Source organism: Sebastes fasciatus, chromosome 3 (assembly GCF_043250625.1).
Source record: "Sebastes fasciatus isolate fSebFas1 chromosome 3, fSebFas1.pri, whole genome shotgun sequence".
In the NCBI taxonomy this organism is placed as follows: Eukaryota; Metazoa; Chordata; class Actinopteri; order Perciformes; family Sebastidae; genus Sebastes; species Sebastes fasciatus.
Genome location: NC_133797.1, coordinates 24,027,269 through 24,040,776, shown reverse-complemented (window position 1 = coordinate 24,040,776; position 13,508 = coordinate 24,027,269).

Sequence of the window (13,508 nt, the reverse complement as noted above, 5' to 3'; positions counted from 1 at the left end):
TACAACTTCTGTTCTGAGAGTCAAAAGGCTAATTTAGGCTAAATCAATGTATATCTTTGGACTAATTTAACTGTTGCCTCATAAATATTATTAAAATATTAGCTCATAAACTATTATAATATTACATTATTGTAAATATCTTCTGAAAGCAGCAGTAATCGTCCCAAAATATTGTCACATATTGGTGATTTTGCATAGAGATGTTGAGGATTTCAGTTTGTCAATATTGCCCATCGGTCATTTTAGCCTAAAACAATGTAAATGTCTTTGAAAAGATGACCATTGTGACGTTGTTCAGTAAGCGAGAAGCCTTTCAGCGGCCACCGATGGAGACAGACGGGGTCGATTGCAGTGGTGGTCTGAGAAAATGATGATGAAATGTTTCGCAGTGTGTTTGATTGGCAGCACACTTTACATGCCGAGCTAAACACGCTTCATTATGGAAATGTATTCATATCACTTTGGCTTATATCCTCAACAGTCAACAAACACACACACAAACAAACACACACACACACACACACACACACACACACATGCGCATGCATACACAGGTTGGTGCTGCAACAGGCTGGTGTTGTTACGGTTACTGCAGAGCCCCCAGAGACAATGAGCAGAGAGGCAAGGAAGACAAAGAGAGAATACTGAGGAAGATGAACTTGACCTTTATGATGTCTTGGTGAGGAAGGGTTGGGGGCATGTTGGTACTTATGAATCTATAATGAGTCTCCACTATGTATGTGTGTGTGTCTGTGTGTGTGTGTGAGAGTATTGTAGAGGTCTGAGCTCTTAGCTGAAGAAAGGTCATCACACAGGGGGTTCACCAATACACCTGGCTGCATGCTCCCTCTTTCTCTATCTATCTATCTATCTCTCTATCTATCTAGGGGTCTAATAGAGCTGGCTGATGTGTTGAAACATGCTCATTCTTTTTCTTGTTAAGAGTTTAAAGAGACCTTCAATGCCACTCATAGCACCATTAGCTTAGCTCAGCATAAAGACTGGAAACGGTGAACCAACTAGCCAAAAATCTACCTATCGGCACATCTAAAGCTCTCTAACGTTATATCTCATTTACAGTTTTTCCTAGCTTCTTAAATGTGAATATTTTCTGCTTTCTTTACTCCACTATGACCGTAGGCTGAATATCTTTGAGTTGTGGACAAAACAAGACATTTGAGGACGTCATCTTGGGCTTTGGGAAACAATGATCAACATTTTTCACCATTTTCTGACATTTTATAGACCAACCATCGATTAATCAAGAAAATAATCGATAGATTCATCAACAATTAACAGCCCTAATTCTAGGAGAGCGACTGTTTTGGCTAATAAGTATAGCAGAAAATGAAAATCAAGCAGTATAATACAACTGGTTCTGATTAATTGTAATGTCAATGATACTTGAACGATCTATATCATCGACTGATGACCATTGCTAGCTAGTTTGACCAACTTGAAGAGTCTCAATAAAAAGACAAAAGAGCCCCATGAATTACTCTCTAGATATTGTCAAGTATGTGATGAAAACAACCATTTCCAGTGAAGATAATAGTGGATTATTAATTCTTAAATTGAGGCAGCCCCTTTAGACTACTGAGACGATGAAGCATGGGCAAAGGAAGAACCCATTATATTTTGGAGCGGATCCGAATCACGGTGACCTTGCACGGCAGCTGGATTCTCGCAATGTCACAAGATCACGCGAGAAACGCGGGATCACATCTCACAAGAACATCCATCTTGTCAGGCTTCAATTAATGCATTTGTGTCCGGCAAGCCAGATCACGGACCAATCAGCGTCCTGTGAGGAGCTACAGGCGTGGTTTAGGTGTTTATTTTAGGGTTGGGAAATGTGATATATTCACTATGAGACAATATACTGTAAATCTGTCAACCTTCAGACATTGTGCCACATAGTTTATACCGGGTTGTCCACCCTTTTAATATCTCTGGTTGTATTTGTGTATTTTATCAAAGCAGACATGTCGACCTGTCATAGTAGGAAAAAGCAGGTGTTCCTAATAACATTAACGATGGCTCCGTTCTATTCAAGTGTCCTAGTGAACCATGACAGAGTGACGGTGAGGCAACATGCACAATACAGGACCCTGAAACTGACGCAGCTAAATGGAATTCAGCCATCATTCATTTTATTATTTCCCCCTGGGACGAGTCAAAATGTTTTTTGTGAAAATGTGCCCATTTACTGTGTCACAGCCATTCCAGTGAGCCAGCATGCACAATACCAGGACCATAATTAATGTTATGAATTACAAGTCTTTTGTGAGAATGTGCCTATTGTGGACCATGTTGCAAATCAATTAACAGGACTGCTTTATGCCAACATTGGACTTTTAAATAATTTTTGCATCAATGTATGTAATTAACTACCTTGATTATTCAAGGTTTTATTCCAGAGAATATATAATATCACAACAAATATGATATCGCCACATAAAATGACATAAGCTGTGGTCTATATCACCCATTCTTCTAGGATTCAAGGTTTCATTATTGTCATTATACAATACAGGATTTCACAATGAAATGCAGTTCTTAGTATTTTTTTTCACTTTCTGTGCCTTGTGACAATTTCTAGGTCAAATATTATATCAATCGCCAATTATTTTGATAAACGATTGACCGGTAATAAAAGTCAAAATTCTCTGATCCCAGGTTCTTAAATGTGAATATTTTCTGGTTTCTTCACTCCTCTGTGACAGTAAACTGAATATCTTTGAGTTGTGGACAAAACAAGACATTTGAGGACGTCGTCTTGGGCTTTGGGAAACACTGATCAACATTTTTCATAATTTTCTGACATTTTATAGACCAAGCATCGATTAATCAAGAAAATAATCAATAGATTAATCAACAATGAAAAAAGTTGTTAGTTGCAGCCCTAATTCTAGGAGACCGACTGTTTTGGCTAATAAGTATAGCAGAAAATGAAAATCAAGCAGTATAATGCAACTGGTGCTGATTAATTATAATATCAATGATACTTGAACGATCTATATCATCGACTGATGACCATTGCTAGCTAGTTAGACCAATTTGCAGTCTCAATAAAAAGACAAAAGAGCCCCGTGAATTACTCTCTAGATATTGTCAAGTATGTGATGAAAACAACCATTTCCAGTGAAGATAAAAGTGGATTATTAATTCTTAAATTGAGGCAGCCCCCTTAGACTACTGAGACGGCGCTTTTTGTCAGTGTGTTGGTCCAGCTCAGGGGTCCCTTTGTTCCAGCTGCCACAGCAGATTTGGGCGTCTGTACGGAGGCCTGTCAGAAACAGGCTTATCTCTTGGGGGCCTCCCAGCACAAAGACCCATTTAGATGCTCACGGAGAGTGAAATCTTCATTATATACCTCTTGAAAGAGAAACAGACCTCTGCTCTTTAAGAAAATTAATTGGCGACAAGTATATTGCGTGGCCGCAATGGAAGCTCCAAAACAAAAGGATAAGGAGAATCTAGTACAGTGAATCCTTTTATTGTGTTAGACGTAGAAGGAGTTGGGAGATATCGATGTACCGGGTCTGTTTGTGTTCATGTTTACTTTAAATTTAAACACTGTCACAGAGCTAGGAAGGACATTGTGCGGTCCATCACCTCTATTTTTTGTCTTAAACCCACAATCCCCACTTTCTTTTTTATTAAAATACTCAAATGAAGTTACACTAGAGGACGATATGTGAAATAAAGAAACCACAGTATCAATATCAAGGGTTTCCATCCACGCATGCAATTGTTCATTCATGTATCTCTATATCATCCATCCATCCATCCACCTATCCATCCATCTGCTGGCCTTTCCCAGCCATGCCTGTAGTAAGAGTGTCAGTATATCTGCCATGGCGTCCTGCTGATGTGTATTGTGATGGTGTTGAATACTCAAGCTACCAATATGGCCTGCACCAATACTGGATTAGCCACAGTGGATTAGCTGCCTGCCCTCCTGCTGCTTATTCAAATATTGTTTCACGTATTGTCATCATCGGGGCAGAGCTGTGGCCCAGTAGCTACAGAATATTCTCAAAGAAAAAACAGAAAAAAATGCTTCCATTTCCCCACAAAAGCGTCTGATTTCATTTTTCAGCGAACGTGGAATTTGGACCGCTGAGGGTTTTGGGAGGAAGCGTCGATGGGTTTCGGAGAGCGTCTGCAGCCCTAGAACGGGGAGAAAAAAGGAGGATGGAAAGATGATGGAAAGCAAAACCCAACCAGGGCCAAAATCAGGCATGAAAGCGTGCCTTGATCTTTGATACATGGTGTTCTTCTTTTTTTTCTCCTCTCTCTCTCTCCCTTTCTCTCTTTCACCCTCACACATACACTTGGGAGTCAAGGCAATTGATGTGCTGCCTTTGATGGCAAAGAGAGGCCTATATTAACAGCCAAAAGACCATGATGAAAGGGGGCTGAGAAAAAAGAAAGAAAATGGGTAGAAAATGTGTTATTAGAAAGAATGGCAACTCATGATAAATACTTGGGATGGAGTGATGGTAACCAGACATCGGGGCGTTGAGGGTTTGATGGTTTAACGGCAGCGGAGGAAAGGCTAAGGTAGACGGAAAGCTTACCGTGCTAGCCCGGCGGTAGTGGTGGCTGAGGTTGGCTTGGTGGTTCCAGTATGTCATGCTGGTGGTCATCCTGTTAGAATAAGGGAAGTGAATGCCGCACGGCCCGGGTTCCTCCTGGTGATGCGGAGGTCTGGACGCCAGTGGACGTCCCATAGCAGAAGCAGTCGCCATCTTTGTCCCGTTGTTGTCTTGGATATCCTCTCCTGCGTCTTCATCCCTCCCTCTCTCCTTTGATCATGCCTCCCTCCCTTGCTCTCTGCCGTATGACATCATCACGCAGCGGTATCGACAAGCATCAAAGAAACCTCTGGGCAGGACTGTGTATCTGTCGGTCTGTGCATTTGAAAGGGGTGCAAATATGGAGCGTAAAGAGTCCTGTAACCCCCCCGCTGCCCGCATCCACTGTTCTCCTCTCCCTGCAGATGGATGGTTTATTTGGCCAATACAAAACTATACACACACATGCACACACCCACACCACCCATCTCTCAGACGGTTGTGTCCCGAGGCCCCCTGCTGTGCCTGTAGCGTTTGATGATGTGTTTAACGGCTTCATTCATCCCAAAGCTCGCTCTTTTTCTCGAACCATTTATTTTCAGCCTCCTTATCCATCTCTTCAAGCTGTTGCGACAAACACAAATGTGTCCTTTAGTCAACTTTGTGGCTAAATGACAGTTAATTCCTCCTCAAACTGATCTAGCAACACTCCTCCTTGAGTCGCCGCCCCTCCTTCCTCCCACTTTGACTCTCATCCCCTGCTCTTTCTCTCTTACCTCTTACAGCTGGCCGGTACCATTTCCAATCCTGTTAAAGTTGTATGTCCTCTTGAGAAGCCCCTTCTGTCTGTCTGTCATCTGCTTGAAAATCACATATACATGTTTCACTGTCACACTCTCAATCCTCTGCGGCAGCTGTTATCCAATCCAATGAGATCTTCCCCCCCAAAAAACACACATAATTAGCAACAGAATGAGCAGCATTCAACCAAACATTCATGTACCAGCAAACAGAGTAAAGCCACTCAACTCTTTACCACTTTAAGCATTGTTGACATACATTATTTTTTAAATACCAGTTAACAAGCAGTATTTGACCTACAAAAACAGAAAACAGTGAATAGGGGAGTTACGATGTAGAGTGCTACAGGAATGTATTTTGGAAGTCAATGGGTTTTGTTGAATGGGTATTTAGTTAGATGCCTGAATTAAGGTCTGTGGTTAACACAAATACACATAAATATCCCACTCGTGAATTTTGAAGCCTTTACGTGTCTTTAAAAAGGAGGTTGCTAACAAGTTGCTAAATGAGACTACTAAACGTCATCACGCTGACTTGTCTGCCTTTACAGCCTCGTTGTGTATACTCACGCTCATTTTAATATTTAAAAAAAATAATATTGATATCATGTTAATAATACACTTATGGTAATATTGTGTAAATAATCCAGTGCTTCTTAAATCACGCTTTTGCACTTAATTATGGTTACTCTCTCCACCTCCATACACTCACATTTTGAGTGTAATTAATTTGCCAAAAGAGACGAAACGCACAATAAACAAAGTTAAATATGAATTTGACTGATAGCATTATTATTATTTTTCAAGTTTTCTAGAGATATTGCGATAATATCGTTTTGAGGAATTCTTCTGGCCACGATAATCGTCTCATGAAAATTTGATATCCTTGACAGACCAACTACAGAAACTGGAGTTGAGAAAAAATGGGTTCAAAGTTTTCAGGCTGGCCAGCAAACTGTGCAACAGATAGAAAGGTTGTAATGCATTATCTTATGCATGTTAAGACTAAAAGAATATTTTATCCCAACTCAACTCATCATATGAATTCTAAGATGACAGACTGCATTCATACAAGATCAGGCAGTATGGCGAAAACGCAAATATATTCATTCATTTTGAATGAAGGTAGTGCATTTGGGCCACGGCTGCGGCCACAGGGAAAAGTAGAAACAGAAAAATTAATCGTTGCAGTTAATGGGCCATTAAAGCATGGATGTATTAAGAGAACTGGATACAGCGTTGGAGGCGGGGCCCCGTTCACTCCTATGAGAGTTGCTGAGTGGCGCATGATGCCAAAATGGCTCGACTTCCATCTGGAAAATTACCCGGATCTTCCAGCGATCTTCCCCATCCATTGGGCCCATGGAGCCGGCGCAGTATAGCGTCCGCTCGGTTACATGGCTCGGTCACGGGGCCACAGCCGTCACGCCGTTGTCACGGCTTCTAACTCTACCTCCCAGCCCTCGCTCCAGCCTCAGTCTGGGTCTCATTCACATGTACAGAGGAAGGGAAATAACTCTGGATTCGGCTATTAGAGCATTTTACAACTTTTAGGACCTAATGATTTAAATAAGGGCTATTCAAGTGTTCATGCTGCGAAGTTTATTTACCTAAAAAAAAATTATCCGCCGAGTTACAGACGTCTCTTTCCCAATGTAAATCTATGAGGAAAAGTATTTTTGGGCCCAATGGCATCACCTGACGGACACAGAAGTTGTAGTACCGCCATTTGGCCACATGGAAATTGGGATCAACGACCAGCGCTCTTCCTGGGGGCTTGCATTAAAGTGACTCTCCCAGACCTCTGCACAACCCTGCGGAGAATCGCCGCAACACCTGATCTCGTGTGAATGCCACCTTACTGCCTCTCTGCTAAGCTCGGCTAGTTATCTTTTAGCCAAAGTAATTTATTTTTCTTCATCGTGACTAAATTTAGCTAGCTTTCACTTGTTTTAGCTGTCTAGTTAGCTCACTTGTTGTTGTTTTTTGCTTTATCTTGCAGTTATTGTAACTTTTACATTCTGTTTGTGCAGACATTTTATATTTCTAGAGCATAATAACTTTTTGATATGTTAAATCCAATGTCAAAAAATCGCTAAACTCAATTTTAACCAAATATGAACTGTGTTTCGGTGGTGCGCAGTTCAAACTTAACATTTAGGTCTAGGCAAATATCTTTGTTCTTTAATAAAATGTGTCAAACACAGGTCCTTTCTCTACCTTTACATTAACACTGTTGTTGCACATGTTTTTACAGACCATATAAGTCTGATTCTGGAATCCAATAATATCACATCATATAGTATATATATATATATATATATATCGTCTTTTTATAATAGCTAGTAAGCTAACATAAGCTCGCAAACTAGTTGAAACCAACCCAACTCAAACCAATAATAGTGCAGCTGCATTAATAATGTTATTCTGTGTAATTAAGCTTTATTTACATTTCATGCATGAAGCTTGAGATATGTGATTGAATATGTACTAGAAAGGTAGTCCACAGTGTATAACTGGGACTAGGGGTTTGTTAGATTACACTCAGTGGCCACTTTATTAGGTACACCTGTACAATCTAATGCAGTCCAATACAACAGCCCTGCTGTAACTTCTACCTTTAAAGGGGAACACCACCCAAATTATGAATTCCAACATGTTATTTCCATGGCCTAGTAAAGTTCATAATTCATACTGTGCAATATTTTCAGGTGGAATTTCATTTCATTATCACTGTGCAATATCATTTTTCCACTTGTGCAATTTTGTTAATGGTCTGTTTATTGTCAATACTGTATATACTGCTCCTATTTTTATACTTCCTTCTATTTTAAATGGTTCATATTTTGTTACACTTTGTTTAGCTCTTTTTTTTACTGTGTTAGCTGATGCTTCTTGTTTTTTGCACTATCCCCTTTGCTGCTGTACACTGCAAATTTCCCCACTGTTGTACTAATAAAGGAATATCTTATGTTTGTGAACATGAGCTACTCTCTCTCAAAGCCAGAAACCAGAGAAGGAAGTCTCAAACTTGTGATGCCATAGGGTATAAAGTCTGGAGCTGCTCCATAGACAAAGAACGGTAGACTGATTTTATGGAACCACAGAATGTTTGTTTTCTTTTTAATACCCAAATGAGCTTTATTCTGTTGTAATGTTCTCAGCTGTGAAACACAAAATGTTCCCGTATACTCAGAACATTTCCCTGGCTGCTCTCAGTGTCATCTATAACATCTCTTCAAATTCACTGGGCAGATCCAGACATTACACCCTATGACATCACAAATTTGAGTTTTAGCACCCTAGTTTTTGGATTTGGAAGAGAGTTGTTCATGTTTGCTAAAATTTTTTGGACTGTATTAGACCATAGGAATAACATGTATGGATTTTGAAAATGGGCGTACAGTAGTTCCCCTTTAAGATGTCTATAATGTTATTTTTTGGCAACATTGATGGAAATGTGTAAATTCAATTATATGTTTTAGCATTGGCGTCATACGTAGTTACGGTTGGACTTGATAATATTGAGAGGTGTTTCCTCTATTTTACCCCCTCATGTAAATGAATGGGAAGGGAAACAATTACGAACATCTCTCAATATAATGCAATCCAGTGCAACACCACCTATTTAAATATGACCTCAATAATAAACAGATAATTGAATTTACACATTTCGGACAATGTCACCAAAAATGTAACATTATGAATTTCGTAAAGGTTGGCGGGGCTTTTGCATTAGAGTGCATTAGACTGTACAGGTGTTCCTAATAAAGTGGTCACGAGTGTACGTTGGCCTGTAAAAATTTCTAAACAACTATATTGGCTGCAATTACATCTTAAGAGTGTTGGTGCCATTCATATGCAGAGTTCTTTCTGTGTATTCATACATCTAAGGGCAAATTCATACGTCTCATTAGTGAAATAGAGCTTTGATCCGGTTCCTCTTAGCACTGATCATTGGAAAGTTAAATGAAAGAAAAGTAATTAAAGCTTTTTAGAGTCACACAGCTGATGTCCCAGTTCCACCTCCTGTTCTTCTATTTTCCCCAGCTTTTTGTTCACGTCTTTACTCTGCACGCTGCCCTGCCGCCGCCGCTCTGCCCCCACGTCCCCTCTCCTGTCTAACTAATTGTCAAGGTTCTTGTTAGTATTATGCTAAAACGGGTCTCTCTGCAGCAAAAGCCACCCAGTGATATGGAAAGCACCCTCAGCGAGGATTATACCGCTGATGAGAGAATGAGTGAGTAGATGTGAGTGTGTGGAGGGGAATAACTGCTCCTGAATTTGTTGTTCATTCATGCTCTCTCCATCTCACCACCTCCTTCTCTTCAGCTCGACAAAACTGTTTCTCAGCTTTCCTAAAAAACCAAGCCCTCCTTCTCTCCTTCACGCTCCAATCACATAAACAGTGATTTACATTCAAACAGCAACTTCATCCCAGGTATTAAGAAAACTAATTTCGCAACATTAATAGACCCCTTAAAAATGCCCAGTTATTTTCTCCACAAATGACTTCCCATAATCCTAATCAACTAAATCCGTCTGCTGATTGCTCCCTTTCTGCAGCGACAAATAGGAATGTTTGGAATCAATATGAGCCCTCTTGGCCTACCTGTAGGACTGTTGGGGTAACAGCTAATAGCAGCGAGCTGACAGGCTGTAGAGGGTTGATAAGCATTTCTCATTATTGAACCTCATTCACATAGCTGGCTGCCACACACATACATACACACAGACTCTCTCAGAGAAATAGATGTCCTCCAAACCATATTCCCATTGCAACAATAGATATAAATAAATAAAGAAATCATTGGTGTGTGCATCTATTGACTATGCATGCGTGTGACAAAGGAGAAAGCATCTGGAAAGCTACAAACTGACACCTAGGGATGGACAAAATAACAGAAAAGCCTCCCTATACAATGGCTCTGCAGTAAACACCAGTTTGACAAAGCTCATAATCGCTTTTTGTTGTCGCTGTTGGACTTTTGGGTTCAACTCAGTGGTCATTTTTGAGGCCATATTTTGTTATCAACAAACACCACATTCAGTCAGTGTTGGTCTGTTTGTGACAACTTTATGAGTTGCCTCAAGCGAATGCAGCTGTGCTGTGTTTGTTGTACATCTTCATGATTTTTGAGACTTTACCATTCACCATATTGCATAAATTTGAAGTGCTTGTGATTGATGCAAAAGAAAGTCATCCGGCCTAATACAAACCACAATTACAAATGAAGATGCACACATATTTAAGCTTTAAGAGGTCTAACAATCTTGCATTTGGCATTGGAATATTTGGACTAAGGAAGCACCGGTATCACTTTTTTCTCTCATGTAACTGATGGTATAACTCATGGTATTGGCTGATATCAATGCCATTACTTATACCATTCCAAGGGCTCGATAGTTGCCAGGTTGCCATTGGCAACCATTCTGAGCAATTGGCAATTATTGGCCTTTGGTTACCATCAATGGCAACCACTTTTGAACATATAAAAGATAGGGACAGCAAACAGTAAAACGTGCACCCCAAAATAAATATACCTTAAATATTTGTAGCATTAGTGATATTTAAATATTGCTGTTACAGTCAGAACGAGAACCAGACAACGCTGCACATAACAATGCTGCATGCACATTGGTGCATTTACTCGAGTGTGCACAGACATCTGTTTTAGAGACAATGGCGAAGCAAATTAAGTTGTTTGACTGTGGGGTGAAAAGACATCACAGCCTCCTCTCTCACAGCGCAGAATGAACAAGCCGAGGCTCAAATTGTTGAGCATCAGGGATTTTCAAGGACTCCAGGTCTACTTTCACTTACTTACATGTGGTTAAAATAACCATTAAAGGGTAACTTTGGTATTTTCCAACCTGGATCCTATTTTCCCATGTTTTTGTGTCTAACTGACTAACAGTGACAACAATTTCTGAAACTGGTCCAGTATTAAGGGAGAACGCTGTAGACAGCAACAACTGACAGGCTACAATATGGTGTTATTGGGGCAAGCTGGCACCGTCATTTACGTCCACTAAAAGTGCTTGTTTTTGCCATGACAGGCTCTGATTGTTATTATAAGTGTCTGACATTATGGAAAGAGTCACGCTCAAGGAGAAGTCTCGTTCTGAAATCTGGCAAGGTGACATATTGCCGCAAGACAACGGTGGAATAGTGGAATACATCCATGGTGGAAACGTGAATGTCAGTCGGGCAGAGATTGTTGTGTTGGAGTACAGAAAGTGTAGCTTGGTGTTATCTAAAGATTTTCAAGGTCATGGCTGAATATTTAGATGATTTCCACAATGTGGATGAGGTATTTGAATTCAATGGCCGCCCATATTTATTTGAGCCAGAGTATACGGATATTCAGATTTCACAACGAGACTTTTCCTTGAGCAGGACTTGGACACAATAACAGACCAGATTAAGCGAAAGGTAAGAAAAACATTTTATTTCTCTGTAGGGTCCTTTCCATAATGTTGTCAGATACCTATAATAACAATTTGAGCCTATCAGTGGCAAAAACAAGCACTTTTAGTGAACGTAACGTTACATTGACGCAGCTCATTTTGCAGCTGCCCGGTACAGCGTTATCCCTCAATACCGAATTTTAAAAATTGTTGCCCCCATTAGTCACTTAGACAAAACATGGGAAAACAGGGTCCAGGTTGAAAAATTCCGAAGTTGCCCTTTAATGGTTATTTTAACCACATGTAAGTAAGTGAAAGTAGACCTGGAGTCCTTGAAAATCCCTGAAGCTCAACAATTTGAGCCTCGACTTGTTCATTCTACAGTTGTGAGGGGGCTGAGGCCATTGTTCGGCTAAAGTGAGACAAATGAGACCCTGGAGAGTACTACTTAGCCACTCATAAAGGTCAGATATGGAGCCACACCAATGGATGCTAATCCTGACCCCGGGGACTGTGTGCACATGCGCCTGTGGATGCAATTGTTTCACAGGCCTGTGACATTTAAACCTGAATGAGTGTACAATCCTGGGTGGCAGAACAGTGTGTACGTGTTCGTATGCCTATTTGGCTGGAAAGCAGTGGGCTTTAGTGCCAACTGAGGTTTAATTAGAAACGGCCTCTGGGGCAATTAAAACATCAGAGGCTATTTTCTCCTGTAGACAGCACCAAGCGGTTAGCACTGTAAATATTCTCTTGATTTTGATTATGTTGTTAAACATTTTTAAATTGTCATATTCTATAGAATGCTTTTTATGAATTGAATAAAACATTTCAATTAATTTGTAATAATATAATATTTTATAATAGCCATCTGTATGAAATTATGTTTTTGTGATCTCTAAGATTTCACCTGACAGCAGAGATATCATTAAGATGCTGCCACTATGATATCATTATGAGGCATCACTGTACGTTATCCATTATGTAGGCTAGTCACACAGTCTAATTGGCATTGTACTAATAACACACTGGCAGGCTGAAAACATCCGGTCCTTCCCCCTTGCGTTGGAGCTATAAGCTTGTCAGCAGGTCACACTGATTGGGGCACCTGAGAGCCAGTGAAAATGCAATTTGTGAGTTTTAGCTGAATGTGGTGGAGATAACGACGGACGGGTCACAGCAACAGTTCAGCCCAAGCGTAATGAGGAGAGAGAAATTCACAATTCTGTTAATGCATGTGTGTGTCATTATGTGTACGTGTCCTTACTATGATTAATGCCGTCACTGAATGCTAGCGCTGGTTTTACTGCACCATTGTTGCTTTAGAGAACATATTTAGGTTTCTCTTAAATTTAGCGTCACGAATCGACAAACAAAGCCAAGTTCTCCTGGTGATATCTTAAAAGGACTGTTCATGACCTTTAAGGCTTGGTGGACGCAGAGGAGGGACCCAGGGTAATGCTACAGAAATATGAGCACAGCTTTAAACCTGCAGTAGGCAAAATGTTTTTGGCATAATTGGGCAAAAATTCCATAATAACGTTTCAGCATATTGCAATTCAAGTGTTCTGAGAGAAAACTAGACTTCTGCACCTCCTCATGGCTCTGTTTTCAGGCTTTAAATCTAGCCTGTGACGGGAAACTTTGGCCAATCACAGGTCATTTCAGAGAGAGAGCGTTCCTATTGGCTGTTAATTCAACGGAGGAAGCTGTT